Here is a 16,913-nt window from a genome sequence, read left to right on the forward strand (position 1 = left end):
TTATCTCAGGGGTGAATAAATTACTGCTTCTGCTGAATAGTCAATATCCGGTTGCAAATCACTGTAAATTAAAAAAAAAATAATAAACAATGAACGCCGAATGATGGATTAATTCAAATCATTAAAGCACAAAAGATTAATATTTCCTGCATAACAAAACTTATGAAAATGAAACTTGAGTAAAACTAATGTACGAGTGCCACATGCTAAATCGACAATCTGAATTAGAGAAGAGTGATACGCGTATTTATACTTTCTTCCTATAAAGCATGTACTTATCACATATATGAACGCGAAAATGATATTGTTCTCTAGTGTCTGTGATTTCCACAGTGATTAAAGTTTATAGCTACATATGGCCTTAGTTTTTTTTTTTTTTTTTTGGCGCTACTGTGCTGTATGAGGATTTTGTTTTATTTTGGACTAATAGTAAGCACCCGTCGTTGTCGGGTCTTAATTCAGACGTTGTTGCCAAATGTTAATGCAGAAAATCGAATAAAAGAAAGAGAATAAGCGTTTTCACTCCGTTCCCCGTATTTATCCTTCGCTGTTATACAAGCCTGCACAATCGCGACGTAGTCGGGGTTGCATAAATGCGTTTTAAAAAAGAAACTACGAGAAACGTGCCTACCTTTTCGCACACATTTTCACCTCCCATATCCGACCTCCCGAGACAAAAGCGAGAAGGGACTTTCTACAAAATTAGATCTAGTGAAGACCTATTTGGGTATGGTACCAAATTTACTGGTTCTAGGCGGAAACTTGATGACACAAACATTATTTTATTTATAGAAGTATAGACAAAAGGATCTTAACTTGGTTTAGTTCAAAACGTAATCAACATATGTTGCATGCGAACTTTTATAATATTTTACATTAAAGAACTAGGAATAATGAACAAGTCAAATAATTTATTTCGTCAAATTATTTATTTCAAGATTTTTTTTAAATTAATAATATTTTTATCATTGGTTAATTTTAAGTTCAATGTCTCGTATCAGCGCCAAAATTATTTGAGATGTGGACCTACAGCACAACGTGAGATCCAAGTACATATGAGCTTCCGCTGAGAATCGAACTTCGGTATCACGAGCCAAAAGCAAATGCTAACTATGTAGCCACGAAGAGATCTGTTTCTGTTATCATTAATATAAAGTAATCGCAGAGTGACTTTTAACTGAAATTATTTATACTATACTCATTTTCAGTTTTTAAAATATTATTTACGATTTTTTCACTTCATTATCAATAAGTTGAAGTAGTTTCAACACTATTTCATAGGCGGACTTTTAAATAATTATTAGGATGGAAAGAAATGAATTTTTTCGGTTTAACGTCCTACAATTATGCCCATTATGTGAATGATTATGGAACAATTAATGGAATGAGAATGTGGAAGGAAACGAGAGTACCCCGAGAAGATTCACGGACACGATGTTGTCCACTCCAAACTTATGGAACCCACACAACAGGGGTAAGCGCTCTACCACTGAGTCACCGTGCCCCACGACGGGACTGAAAGTAAAGATCACCATTTTTTAAAATAATAAATTAACTATGATTCTTAAAATTTGTAAAGCTACCATCAAAAAAGGGGGTTCTTTGTAACTTTAAAATGAGTCAACCAATTTCGATTTTTTTTTTTTTTTTTTTTTGTCTCAGAGTGAACGTAATTCTTTGCACAAGCGCACTGAGAACATTCTTCCAATTGGTTAATTCGTTTGCTGGTAACTATTAGATATTGATTTATCAAGTTTTAAAGTATATTACAAAAGAATTCGCCATGGCTTGTAACATAAGGAACACATCGATTATCATGATTCTCGACCTATCGCGTTTATAATTATTGTGTTTCAAATTTGTATTATCGGGATCACGAGATTAAAACCTGCTGCATATTGAAGCAGAGTTGCATTTAGTTCGAATTTCCATTCCATCCTTAATCCGACGATTAGCAGAACGAATGATGTGGAAAGTAAGTCAGGAAGCTGAGAATTCCATCTGTTTCTATCGAAATTTATACGAAGAAAAAATAAAGAAAAAAATCTGCCGGACAACTCTACATCAATTTTTATCAAAGAATAATTATATCTTACTTTTCTAAATACGCATTTATTTTCTACTTAACACTAACACATTTCGTTTCTATTTCATACATAGAACTAAGCTAATAAATTTGAAAATATTTGATGATATCCACTTATTTACACGAATTATTTATCACGATTATCACAAAGTTGATTATTATGGTATTTCTCGTGGCAATTATAACCTCGATAATCAAGATATTAATGCATTTTTATTTGCTAATTTTCCAATTTTATATGCTTTCTTGTGCCAAAGTGAAGTTATACATTTAATTCCTCAATTAAAAGTTTATTTTGTTGAATTACGTACCTATGAGAGAGGAAATGCATTTTTCGAAGTTAATTGAAGAAATTGCGTAGTAAAACGTGCATCGATACAATTCAATGTTTATTTTTTTAAAGGTACAAAAGTTTACTATTGCCACTTTGTTTTGTGCTTTCCGTTTCAAAGGATGAATATAACGGACAATTTTGCGCAGAAAGAACTAACCGTACACGAAATAAATACGAGTAGTTGTTACAATGACGCATGCGTTTGGACGAGGAAAATTGGTTATAAACCTGCTTCCTTGGACACTGAAAAGTAATTGAGCACCGAGCTATCCCCTGAATTGTGATAAAGGGGGGAACATGAACATAAAATATATATTACACATAACGTATACATAGCGAGGGGATATACTGCCGTAGCCTGAACACTTCCAACTTTGACTATTACGTTGAAACAGAGCGATTGACTGGAAGTTGGGACAAATGGCAAGCTCTCCAGTCAGGTGAGCCTTCGCCTTAACAGACATCTTCGACATGATGGGTCGTATCTCCCACACCAGCACCATCCAAGAAGCAAAATATCACGCAGTTTGGAGATTAATGTTTCGCGACAAATTGGAAACTTTCCTTATAGCGGATTGGTCAACTAAGCCCTCTAGCATTAGAAGAGTAAGTTTAAAAAAAATGCTCTCAAATAGAAAGTTGTTGGAGATAATCAACGCTTGACGTTAAAAGTTGTCGTTAAAAGAATAAGAAAGTCACAAACAAGCTAATATATTCTTTCAAAAACGCTGAGAAAATGTATAATTTAGTTTGAATATTTCAGTACTTCTCAGATTGCCATAATATTTAATGCAAATGTTACTTTAAAAAGGATACGCAAAAGTACGAAAGACCTAGCTAAAACCTTTCTCGGTTATCCAACAGAATCCACGTAGAATGAACTGATTCAGTAATAATAATAATAATAATAATAATAATAATAATCTGAAAGTGAATCATGAATTTAGATAATATCAAACAACCGAAAACCGATTACTCCATGATTTCTTTACTGCCAATGCAACATATAACAAAGCTCGAACCAATTAAGGTCACATCTCGTATGTCATTATCAGAATCCAATTAAAATGCAATTTCCACCGCAACATTTATTGCAGCATGAATGTTGAATCAACAGGATAATACATATATGTGTTACCAAATAGGACAAAACAAAGTGCGCCGCTCTATGACTGCAAAAAGCACTTGTTATGTTTCGTGTTGAAGTACACTTATAATACGTTACCTGCATACATATTTACTCAAACACTATTTTACTTCCATGACTGAATAATATTTGTTAACGTTCTACATAAGGAAGAACATCACGATTGGGCAACTTCTTATCTCATTTTAATCTTTGAATGCTTGTACGTACCGCAAGAGCACAACTTCCTTTCCTTGCCACAAACTGGTAAGAGTCGTAAGATTAGCGTTCAAACATGAAAGTATGTTCTAAGCGACAAAGAAATGTCGATAAATTTTAGAAGCCAATCAGAGTGTTTGCGAAACAGTTTTCTGACTTCAGTTTGATCCTCCTTATTGGGTGAAATACAAATGTGAAGGCATGTTTTCGCTTGTACGTAACCCTTGTAGAATTATTACATTAGAAACTGGAAAATGAATTATGGGAACCCAAGATAGAGCACAGCGAGTTCTTTCAGTGAATGAACGCTACCTCGCAATCATATATTCCCTCTTTCATATCGGGTGTTTCAGATAAAGCATACAGAATTCTTAAATCAGAAATGGCGCAGATAAAAGGATGAAACAAAAAAGTGAGATAGGAAAATGTCAAAGGATGCATCGAATGCAGTACTCTGCTTGACTTACATAGGGGCCTAGGGGAACTACTCGAAAACTTTAAATCCTAAGGTATGCAATTTAATGCATCAGTGAAAAGACAATGGATAAACAAACAACTCTTGTAGAAAAAAGACTGTTCATATTGGAAACCGCTCAGGAAATTGCCAACTCTTAACTGGATTTTATCAGGCTATACAAGAAATCACAATGGAATGGTGACCATTTCCTAAACGGTGTCCAACACAAAAAACTTTTTCCTACAAAAAAAAAATTATCATTTTGATAGATATAAGTTTATTTCCATACTACTTATCATACTATTTGTTATTCCTATTCCTGTATAAGGCTTACATACATACACAGCAGTAAGCGACAGTTAACAATAATAATTGAAGGCTTATTACAAACCGGAAATTACTTATGGGTCAATGGTAAAACTATGCAATAAAAAAGGAGGTGACCGTGAGATGAAACAGTCTGCGAAATCCTGAAACAGAAAACTGATTTCAGTGGCAGAGCGTTCACCTCTAGTGCATAGGGTCCTTGGTTCGATCCCAGCTCGCGCCAAATGAACTTTGTGGTGGACAAACACCGTCTCCTGTTTCCTCCCACTTCCTTCATTCCACCATTTCATTCATTTCTCATCATCACCGGTTCCTTTAGCCTAGCCGGCATAAGCATGAGGCGTAAAACTTAAAGATTTCATTTCATTTTTATTTTCAAAATATTGTCGAGATAAATACTACTTGAAAATTTTCTAAACGTCAAAACCCATGGATAAAGAAATTTTAGAGGTAGTTAAAAACAAAATGCCATATTTGCAATTTTCCAATGAAATATTCCATCATCAATACTAGTTCTTACCACATTTTTCAAATATAGCCAATTAGCCCTTGATCACTGTGCTTTCCCACCAATTTCCCTTCTTCTTTTTTTTATTATTAATATTGTTGCGAATAACTCAAACTGATATTTAATTTTGGAAGATAACCATTCAGTAACCAGCAAAATACTAACAAACAAATTAATTTTTGTCTTCATGACCTAAACTTACAGTGCCTGGTAATTTTGACTTCATAAAATTACAACCCAGGTTTCTGGAAGCAGTTATTAGTTCAATTTTAGATGATATTTGGTTATCTTTCTAATATACTGATGTTCTTGAAACCTTTCCAAGTTATTCACGAAAATTCAAACTGGTGGCTAGCATAGAGACGACTACCTTCCAAACAAACAAACAAAACAACAACTGTGTTATGATTTTTCGTGTAACCAAACAAGCGACAGACAGCACACGAAGTATCCAGGGTTTGGAAAGACCAATCGATTAATAAAGAATACCGGTAGTAGATATCAAAGCAGTAAACGCATAAATGTTAGCTAAGCGTAAGAAAGCTTGCTATTCAGCAGCTTCACGTTATTTTTCAGTTTCTGATGAATTTCCAAATTTATCTTTTATTACAACCATTGCAGTGCTAGCTGCTACAACGAGCGAACACAATGTATTTTGAGCACAATAATAATAATAATAATAAACTGAGAATATACAATTGTGGTAATAACGTTTCATATTAAAGAATGTACTAATGTTTGTTAAGGATGTCCTCGCCGATGGTCTTTAAAGCTCTGTAGGTTCTTACATTTTATAAAATATTTAGCTTTGTCTATGTCCAAATTAATGTTCTTTCTCTTTTTATTCATTATCGTAGAATCCTGAACAAGTAGGAAAACGGATATACAAAAAGGACCATAGATAGAAATAAAAGAACACATAAAAAATGCTATTTTCTAATATATATCGGAATTCCGTACAAAGCTTCAAGTTGTTGTAACACTAAAAATGTGATATGAATCGCATATCGAAGAACAATTGGGAGGGAACGAAACGAACAGAAGAAAAAATCTGAATTTAGAACGAACGAATCAATTCTCCCGAAAAACTTCCCTCTGGCAGATCGATGATGCAATATTCGTTAACGGAACTGTACAGTTTTAACTTTTCTCTTCCTTCCCTGAAGGTTTTAGCTAATGTACAACGGAATTACAAAAAGGAAAAGGGACCTAATTTTTTTGGGTCGTTATCGGACTTTTTTCTAAAAGGAAAAATAGTCTGTTGTTCATGTACGAAATGTCGTTCGTGTGAGAAATTTCGCATTTATTTACGGAAATTACTCTCAAATTGCATTATTTTTCCAGAGGTTCGTGACTCAAGTAGTCATATGATTTGATGTAATTTTAACTTTTGCATCAATTTCAGCAGCAAGGCTATATGAGACTTCGATCTACAGCTTAACGTGGGATTTGATCCAAATGAGTTCCCGTCGAAAATCGAAACCAGATTTTGCACACCAAATCGCGTACGCTAATCGCTTAATCATGGGGGAGCTTACAAGTAGTCACAAACTTCTCTGATAACAGACTGAATTTTGATACTAACGAGTAATAGCAAGACCCCTTATCCTCAGTTTAACTAAGAAATTACATTATTTTCATTTATTCCAACCTTTCATAACCTCTGAAAATAAAAATTGTTTGCTAAACCTGTTGTAAATAGATTTTATCTATACTTTGTTACAAAAAGGGACACATATTCGACTCTGCTATCTTTTTGAGTTATATCTATCTGCCATCTTAAGTAACGATAACTGAAAGTAGGGATATTAAAAATCGCGATTGCACTAATACATATACATGGACGAAAAATCAATGTAAATAAACTGATCTTATTTGTGATCGCATAGTAGGAAAACGACTGAATTTTCTGAAATGATTAAAAAAAAAAAAAAAAAAAACATATTGATCATCTACTTCGAACTCTAGAATTTTATCATCACCACTTTCATCAAACTGAGTATCCTAAGGGGATACAGAGGGTTTCTAAATTTCTGCTAAAAACACTATCTCACAAGCCCCTCACGTTAGGACGATGAAACTCGGTAAAAACTCATACTTTTGCGGGCACGTACCTAAGCGGCTTCGAAAATTATACATTTATGTGGGGAAGGGGACATTTTTGTAATATTTTAATTGCCCACTTGGTGTTTATAAGACGAGGAAAGTAAGTAATCAGCTGAACCGTTTAAAATATTTTTTTTGGTATAATTAGCACTTGAACTGATCTGAGATTTTAAAATAGCATTGTTATTGAAGTGTGTATTCTAAGAGGCATGAAAGGTAGGGGGAAAAGGCAATCAAATAAACCCTCAAATACATTCTATAACCCTATTCTTCCCGGAAGGAAGAACGAACATCTTTGCTAGTAAACAAATAAAAACCACTGGAAAACATTGCATACTAAAAGCTGACTCAATCATCAATCAACCATATTTTAAATACCCATGTTAACAACTATTAAATTAGCTTTCTTTTAAAGCAAGAAAATGCAAAATACATTTTGTATCTTCCTCTAACAAAGTTTACATATACGTTAAAGAAACTTTAGTCTCCAATACATAAAGGAGTATGATCGGCCACGAGGTAAGAATAAACCCAATGATTGGATTCCAGTTCATATTTTCAGCCTTTTAGATTTGAATTCAGGTACATAGTTCTTTAATTATAGTTTTATCCCGCTTTTACAGTTTAGAAGGGACCACAAGAAAATGGTGTAAATAAGGAAAAAATATAAATTTCGGGAAATGAGAAGGAGCGCCAAAATGTACGTGCTGTTATGTTCAACTAGGTTTCATACCCTCTCAATACAAAAATGGTAAACGAGATACATCATATTTACTAAGTTTATGTATTTATTTATACCTATTTCTGGGCATTACTGGCATCTAGAGCCCGTCACATATGAAGGATGACGGCAAGCATACTATCCGAGAAAGTGAGGAAGGAAGGAAGAAGCACCGGTACGTTAGGTACCATCCCAGCGTTTACTGGTAAATTAGGGAAATCCAAGAAAAATCCTCTCAGGGTAACTGGCCTGAAGAGAGCTCTTACACTTTTGCGACCGAGTGCTCCCACCTGGAATCGAACCGGGGACCGATATTTGCTAAATAATGTAATGCGTGTCCCACTGTTATAAACTTATTTCTTCTTGTTTTATAAAATCGAGTGTCCCTTTTCAGCACTGAGGCTATATGAGAAACGGATCTACAGTTTAAAATGGAATATGAAACATCCTAATGAGTTTAATTTTTAATGCTCTTACACTGGAAATTGAACCCGGATTCACGTGGACAAAAAATGCACGCGCTAGTTGCTATACCAGCAGGAATGGCTTGTATCATCATCATCATCATACAGTAGGTCAGCATGCTGCCATTATTATGTCGGCATTTTTCAAGATATTCAGCCATTGAACAGGAGGCAGACCTACAGAGAAAAACAGAACTGGAAAGCGAGAAAGTCTTTTGCGCGCTAAATGTAGTGGAATTTGATAGGAAACGCATAGATCACGCACCACCTAAGCGAGAAGGTTGAAGCTGTGGTTGATTTCGTTGACATAACTGGTTCTACCTTTGTGATGTCATCTAGAGATCGACATAACGTGAGGTAATAGCGGGAAATTAGCACTCTATAAACATAATTAGTATTTTAAGATATATTGCGAACACAGAAACACTGAAAGGAATTTTAGAAGATGATGTGAAAGGCGGCAAAGCATATGTGGGAACGTAAAAGCGAGATAATGTTGTAGCTCACAATGTTGGATCAACGTATCACTTCCAGGAATTGAACCCGGGACCACGAGTACTAAGAGGATATGTACACTACTCATTCAATAAATATTACAGATGAATCTTCCCAAAATAACTTTATAAAACCTTACTTGACTACTCTATAATTTTGCAGAGGAAGATATTGTCAAAACGAAACAGCAAACGAACCGAAAAAAATTGGGACGAACACCTAAATTATTAACGAATTTTCGTTGATGGCACAAAGCTATCAAATTCATTAACTGCAATTCCTATATTCTACCTTTTACTGTCCTCATTTAAGAGAAAAAGTCTCTACACGAAAATCAAAACGACAAGAAAAATTGTAAAACATCAATGCACATTACTTTGATAACTCACTCACTAAATAGTTGGAAGTTGATGTTTGATGAACTGGCCAAAACCAAGCATTGTTACTATAGTACTATATTTCACACTGTCCAGAAATTGTCTGTGCGGCATGTACAGTAGATAACGTTATTGTATGAATACTATTTCCGCGTAAGTTCCGGTATTTGATATATTGTATAAATGTTTTCAGGACCATTTCAGTTATGGCATTATCTGAGGAACAAAAACGTGCTGGAATATCCATATTTCCTTTAACTAAAACGGTACGTTGTTGTATTTGTTTCTTTTCATTGAGCAGCTGTACAGCATACCTTTAGCGAATGATTCTATATATATATATATATATATATATATATATATATATGCAAGGATTGTTTTATAGGTAATGGTTATGTTCAGTTTTCGTTGTGCGGCAGTATATAGTTTTAGATACGATGATTCTATATATGTAAGATTTTTTTTTTTTAATTACTAATGAAAATGTTCAGCCTTTGTGCTGGAATTGTATTGGTAATTTCCAAAGTTTTTGTCATTCTCCAACGTGGATGATAGAATAACTTACAGATTTTATGAGTACCTTAAGGCTGTTAACAGTGTTCTATGCTGAAAAGTGTTCTAATTGCTATTATTTACTGTGACCTATTTAGCATAGAAAGGCCATAACTTTTTAAATTTACGTTTATACAATAATCTGCCAAAGTTATATATAACAAAAGGACGCTTGTACCAAAGTTTAAAAAAATACAAATCCTATATACAAATATGTGTAACTTACTAACCGTGAATTTTTTATCTTGAATGATTTGTTTGGAATTAACAACTTTTGATCTATAAGAAATATTAACTCATTTACAGTTTCTTCAATATCCACTTCTGTGATGAAAACGTCTGATCCTTAGGCTCTTTCGTCACACAAACAATAAACTAACGGGCGTAACATAAGAGAAAAATGTCTGTATAAAGGAATACACTACTCTAACACTGTTTTCTGTTGTTTAAGTTCTGCTGTTCTGATAAAATATAATCAACAGTGCTCTAGCAACGGTACTGCAATGTACAGGAAATGTTTTTTTTCTTGTATCTTATTTAAGCATGTTTATTCATTGTGTTACTCTGAAAATATATATATGGTCTACAATATCAAGTTCATAATCAAGACATGCCTTCAGACAACATAAAAGAAATTCCGACAGGACGAAAAGAACTAATATTATAATTTTTAATTAAGACAGAGTAATTACAAGATCTCATACATCATTACGTATCAACAAAAACATTGCGATGGTCGAACAGACAAGACATGTAGTCATTTAGTAAGATCATAATAGATTACCAACAACAGAAAAAAAAACGAACTAAATGGATCAACAGTATACAAAAACAACAGTTACGAAACTAAAGAAAAAGAATTGGCATTTATATATGTAACTTGGTAATAATATTACATATTATTGCGGAAATATCTCTAACTTTATTTATTAAATGCTAAAATAAGTAGAGAGACTAATTTGTAAAGGATATACCTATATTTACATGATAAATGACTCACAATCAACTACATACAGTTTCAGAAAGAAAATACTGAAATTATCTATTATTTGAGAACTCTGGCTATAACTAAACTACTAGGAATCTTCAGAAACTGCTCAACTATGCTTTTAGAACGAATACTTAAAAAACGAAAATACTCGTATATAAGTAACACCACTGAAAATTTCGAGGGAAACTTTCAACGATCATAATTCAAACGTAAAAACTCACTTTGTTCTTTAAGTGCTTCTCATATGTACAAATAAAGTTCTAATGACTTATTTTTCCTCCGCCTTTTCTTCTAAACGTTGAAGAACTTGATTCACGATGTTGATATGTATCCATGCGAAAAGAGCATTTTTCGGGGGACACGTCCATTACGTTCCATATCGTATGTTTGGCCAGCAGCCGACTTCTTAACCGGAGACAAGACTTCCTATCCTCAAGTGTTCTTCATGAGGCTCTTATTACGTGAGGAAGGCGACAAACAACGGAGACAGGGTAGAAAAAAAAGAAGTCCTTCCTCTCCCTTTCGAGGGATGGGAGTAAAGTGCTAGGGGTGGCAAATGGAGCCATAGGCGAATTGCCAACCTTCCCCAAATCGTGGACTATCTCTGCCGCAATGACTAGGCTCTAGAAGCTGACCCAGTTTTGGTTGTTTTACGCGCCTCTGCCATCATTTTTAAGCTGCTACTCCATTTGGCCATTTGGAGCTGAGAGGGTGAAATGAACCATAGTTCATCATAACGGGGCATTTAACACATCTCAGACTGGTTGCTCTTTCTAAGATACAATTCCCCATCACAAGAATTCCGCTGTATATGTCGTATTTCTATACCATATTTTATCTTTTTTTCTTTTTATTCTTTGCCATAAAATTTCACAGCTTTCTGGCTTTTTCTTCTTATCTAAAATACTCTAACACCACAAAACTAGCGAACCGATCTTCGAGAGTACTTGTGGTACATAATGTTGGAAACTGTGACTTGTTAGATTATGTTCAAATCCCAATTGTAAATTCATTTTCTAACATACCCACTAAGCGAACCGACATGAGAGGATCTGCGCTCTTGAAAGTAATACTTGCGTTGCATTAGTTTACGGTAATGTAAATAAACCAGATAAAAACATCGTACGGTATACAACTTTTTATGACTCTCTCCCACTGTATTTTACAAAACACAATGTGGCCTGTGCAGCTCTATTAGACAAACAATTTCTCTGATAAACGTGTACACTACGGGTCGAAAGTTTCATGCGCCTTACATACGGGAATTCAATGTTAACACCGCAGTAAATGTTTGATAGTAGTCGAATCTATGCTGATAGAACAGTAAATCGGTATTACAATACTGGATCATAAACAAACGCAATAGTCGAAATGAACCATTCCAATTTCAGTTTCTCTAATTCAGAAATTGTCTATATTTGCGCGATTACGCTGCATAAATTTCGGCTATTGAGCTGTATTTGTTCCTCTAAGCAAATGGCAAATAGGAATGCAAAAATTCCTAAGTCTAACAAATGATAATACATTTGATAAAATGCTATTAATTTGTAAATATTTGGAAAGAGTCAGATAAAAGGATAATTTATTTCAGAATATACAAGTGATAGATTTTGTACGTGACTGCTTTTATGTAAGTTTAAATGAAGTGTTCGAACATGGCACAATGTTTTATGACGATTCAACCAATGAGGCAGTGTGCATTGCTTCTAACTGAGGAAAATCTGGAATAGATATGAATGATTTGCTAATGCAATACTATCATATCTTTAGTCCCGTTCAAAAAACAAGGGGAACCAATATGATCAAATCAAGTAAATCACTAAAATTTCCTTATTCTTATACATCATAATGATCGTATATATATTTGTGAGCCTATTTCGTAGTTAATTTTATGCTGTGAGACTTATGCCATATTTTAAGAACTACTTAGTATTTGTGACTATGGGTAAGAAAAGGATTAATCACGAGTTTACTAAAATAATAATAATAATAATAATAATAATAATAATAATAATAATAATAATAATAATAATAATAATAATAATAATAATAATAATAATAATAATAATATACCACGAAATCATTCGATCTACAGCTGTAACTACTGATGAGAAACCGAAAACAAGATAATCGACATATCTGACAGTGTCAACGAGATTATGAGCACAAATTACTAAATAAACTAATTAATTTTTCTGGGATACTCTCTGTTCTTTCCTAAAGCTTAGAACGTCATAATTTGATTTGAAGATGTATCCTTTGGCAACTGGGAACATAAATCATTACACGAAATAACTAATACATTAATTATCTGAACACTAAGTAATGATACAGAATAATTTTAAGGCTGTTCTTTGGTTTTCAGAGTTCTCAAAAACATGAAAAATGAGAGCGAGACTGAAAAGCATCCTCAATGTTAAAATAGTATTATAATAGTGAAAAAATATTATTGTTACCTATACAAATACGTAAGTTTGAAGAGTATAATTTTATGTTGTGATGCGTGGGACGACAACTAACATTACTCACAAAAATGAATAAAGAGGACTCTTTTTCTTTTGTTCTTTTAAACAGGCTAAAATTTTGGAAGAAAATATAAAGACATACAAACAGCTAAAGAAGAAATTAACATGATGAGGAACATCACAAATAAATAAATAAATAAATAAATAAATAAATCCGTGAGATCTATACTTAAGAGAAAGGCTGTGAACAAACTATAGATAAGGGATAGTATAAAAAGTTGAATCTTTTTATAAGAAGCTCATAACAATACTGATAGTTCTGACTTGCTTTGGAAGAAGAATATCTACCGGGTCTCCGTTTTTGTGAATTGAATTGAATTTCAGTTTAGCGTCCCTTTCAGCAGCGAGGCTATATGAGACGTGGACCTACTGATTAACGTGGAATCCGAACCACATGAGCTCCCGCCGGGAATCGAACCCGGGTCTCCCGCGCCAAAGGCGCGTATGCTAACCGCGTCTCCGTTTTTGTAATGATCAATATGATAAAATTTCAATACATGAGCCGTATATTAAATACAAAATGAGTTCTCTTCGGAACAATACGAAAGGTTGCAGACGCCAGGTTGTTTCTGGATCCAATCTAGGTCTTCTTTCTTTCTTTCAGCAAAGAAGCAAGATAAAAAATATCACTTTCTGCACAATTAAAATCTGATGCAACTGATTTTAGAACGAAATGAAGACAGCAGGACTGTTTTGCGTTAGGTAAAACTTTTCCACTACCTCTTGTTACTTTTGTCTCAGCAAATCAGAGCTCAACCTCAGCAAATTAGGTTTTTCACAGAAAGTAAAAAGACAATCAATAGTATAAAGTCTTTTTATATCTATTTTGCGAATGAAGAATTTATCTTCCAATTTACCTTTAGCTTTATTTTCATATTATGAGACCAATTGGTCAAATAAATGAAGAAAAAATAGCTAATAAATAATATTTTTAGAAAACATTTAACATATTACAGCAGTTACATTCGACGCAAAATGACTTGTTTGTAATGTTTTCTAACCATCGTGCGCCGACACGGAATAAGTAACACATTTTCCATGCAAATGTATGAGTATATATCAAGAGTATTTGATTCTTGATTTTGAGTGACTGTTTCAGAGAACTTAATGTTCTTTTAAGCCTGGCTTAACAGGGATATGGTGGGATTAGAAACACAATTGGATTCTATCTAAAGATTAGTGTACAAAAATCACAGGTATTGGCCACTTTGCCAACAAGCGCCTAGTCTAATACTTATTGCAAAAACGAAATTAATAATGTATTACATGTGACGACGTATTTATTACGTCAATGTAAAAAATATAACTATAATGTTCTTTTCTAATTAGTTATTTGAAACTTTTCGGTGACCTAGAGTAAAATTAGTCCTTTGAAACCTTTCGGTAACCTAGAGTAATATAACAGAAAATACTTGAACATATCTTGATGTGCTGCATACTACATGGTGCTTCGTTTATACTTGAATGAAGATTTAAATAAGCTTTCACTAGTTATCGAACGAAATTAGTATTAGTTAAACAGAAAACGCTAAATAGGACAGAAGCTAATAATTTCAGCTATAATTTTCTACTCAGAAAGATGGAAACTACAAGTCTAATGGCGTTACCGCCGACAAGAATTTTAAAATTCCTCCCAACTGTATCGTTTTTTCATTTTCAATCAGTGAATGGGGTAGTTAGCAATTGACTCTGTAGGAAAATTTAAAAATCAAGATAATTTTTGCCAATATGTGAACTGAGAGTCCTTTTCAGAATTTCAAATACAGACATAGAAAAAATTATAGTGGAATATTCGAAAATTAACTTTTGATACTAAGATAATAATAATAATAATAATAATAATAATAATAATAATAATAATAATAATAATAATAATAATAATAAAGATTTATATTTTACAATCCAATTAAGCGTGAGACTTATTTTTTTCTTTCATAATAGGAATGTATAGTGACTGAATTTTAAGGTACTTATGACAAAATTTCCGCAAATGTGTAATTATAAAGATTTTTAGCTTCTCTTTAAAAGTTAATATATTATTCTCAATATCATTATAAACTCAATACTAATAATAAAACTGAAACTTCACGAATTTTTTTCGTGTTTATCAGCGGAAGTTTCTGATAGGAAAATAATTATAATTTGAACTGGTTTCAGTTTAGAACCAATAGAATTATGTCTTATCATCTAAAAAATATTCTGAAAATCTAAAGTTACGAAAATTCATGGAGAGGATATCTTAAAATGTTTATTCAATGTATTAAAAATGTAATTTATATTTAATTCAACAACAGATTAATAGAAGTAAGATTAACATTTAAGAAAAAAATCATAGACAAATTTAAATTTTAGGTATAGAAATTTTCTTCATATTATCTTTCTTTTGTTACTTCAACGACATGTTACTACCTATGAGCATTTTGCTAACTAAGTTATAGTACATTTGAAAATGCATAACAAACTACGTATTATATATTACTTGCAACAGCGCACCCAAGTGGCGTTACTGAATACAAATGGTATTTATAATTACGAGGAAATGAGAACCTGTTAAACTCCTATCTTTCATTAGAGACAATAATTAAACTCAAAGTAACACGTATAACTCATACTCATTCATGTATTTCATTTAAAAGAATTTTATCTAATATTAACCTTACATATTATGACTAAACACGACAGCAAAGCATTGCCAAAGATATCACCGCATTATAATGAAAGAATATATAATTTTTGTTATTAGAAAATATTCATAAAAATTTATTTTAACATCCCTAAATTAAGAATTGGAGTTGACTTGGTATAATCGATCAATAGGGTAGTTACTTGAGTTAGTAGGTGGTGTATTCTGATCTGGACAGTCAAAAGTACGCGAATTTTATTTGTATTTAGGCGAGCAATAATCTCTTTAAGTCATGTTCATCTAGATAGGCTACTATATATATGTATATGGAAAGGAGAGAGAGAGAGAGAGAGAGGAAAGCATTTGCATATTGAATGTATCCTATACAAGGCATTAAAATTCCTACAGTACAGTACTTTTATAAAATACAGATTTTATGATCTGAGCATAGTATTTATACCAAGATCATAATTAGGAACATAATGATTTCGAGAAGAGATTTAAAGTAGTTACAGACATGAGCAAGGAAATTTCTGGCAATAAATTTGTTACTAAAGCACTGGAAATTGCTTCAAGTGACCAATTACATTTGATCTTACATATAATGTATATAAAATAAGTGTTTTGCACAATATATTCTAATGTTTTTAATATACGTTTATGCATGCCATATAAATAATATAATTGCTCTACTAATCAGTATACCCTTAAAACGACACTTAATCGACTTAAGAGTAGAAATATATTATGTTTTGGCTTGATTATAAAAACAATAATCTACAACTAATGAACCTGCAGAACTCAAACTAGAATTTTTCATTTATTTTCTGTAATTTTGTCAAATAATGAATTTCAGTATATCTGTTGCAGACTAAGAGAATAAGTTATAACTTACATACTTTTCATGGATAAAGTAACTATATAAATATCTGATATATGCAATTCACGCCACACTTGCTGAACTTAAAATAAATTTCAATTTTCCTTTCTGTAATTTTTATC

General features: G+C 32.7%; 1 protein-coding gene across 14 annotated transcripts in view; it reads right to left on the bottom strand.

Moving 5' to 3' along the window:
* Positions 1-16,913, bottom strand: part of LOC145689315 (nucleolysin TIAR-like) — a 1,166,854-nt gene that overhangs the window by 426,193 nt on the left and 723,748 nt on the right. The window lies entirely within an intron of this gene.

This window comes from Thermobia domestica, chromosome 1 (genome assembly GCF_964235325.1).
Source record: "Thermobia domestica chromosome 1, izTheDome1.hap1.1, whole genome shotgun sequence".
NCBI classification, from domain to species: Eukaryota; Metazoa; Arthropoda; class Insecta; order Zygentoma; family Lepismatidae; genus Thermobia; species Thermobia domestica.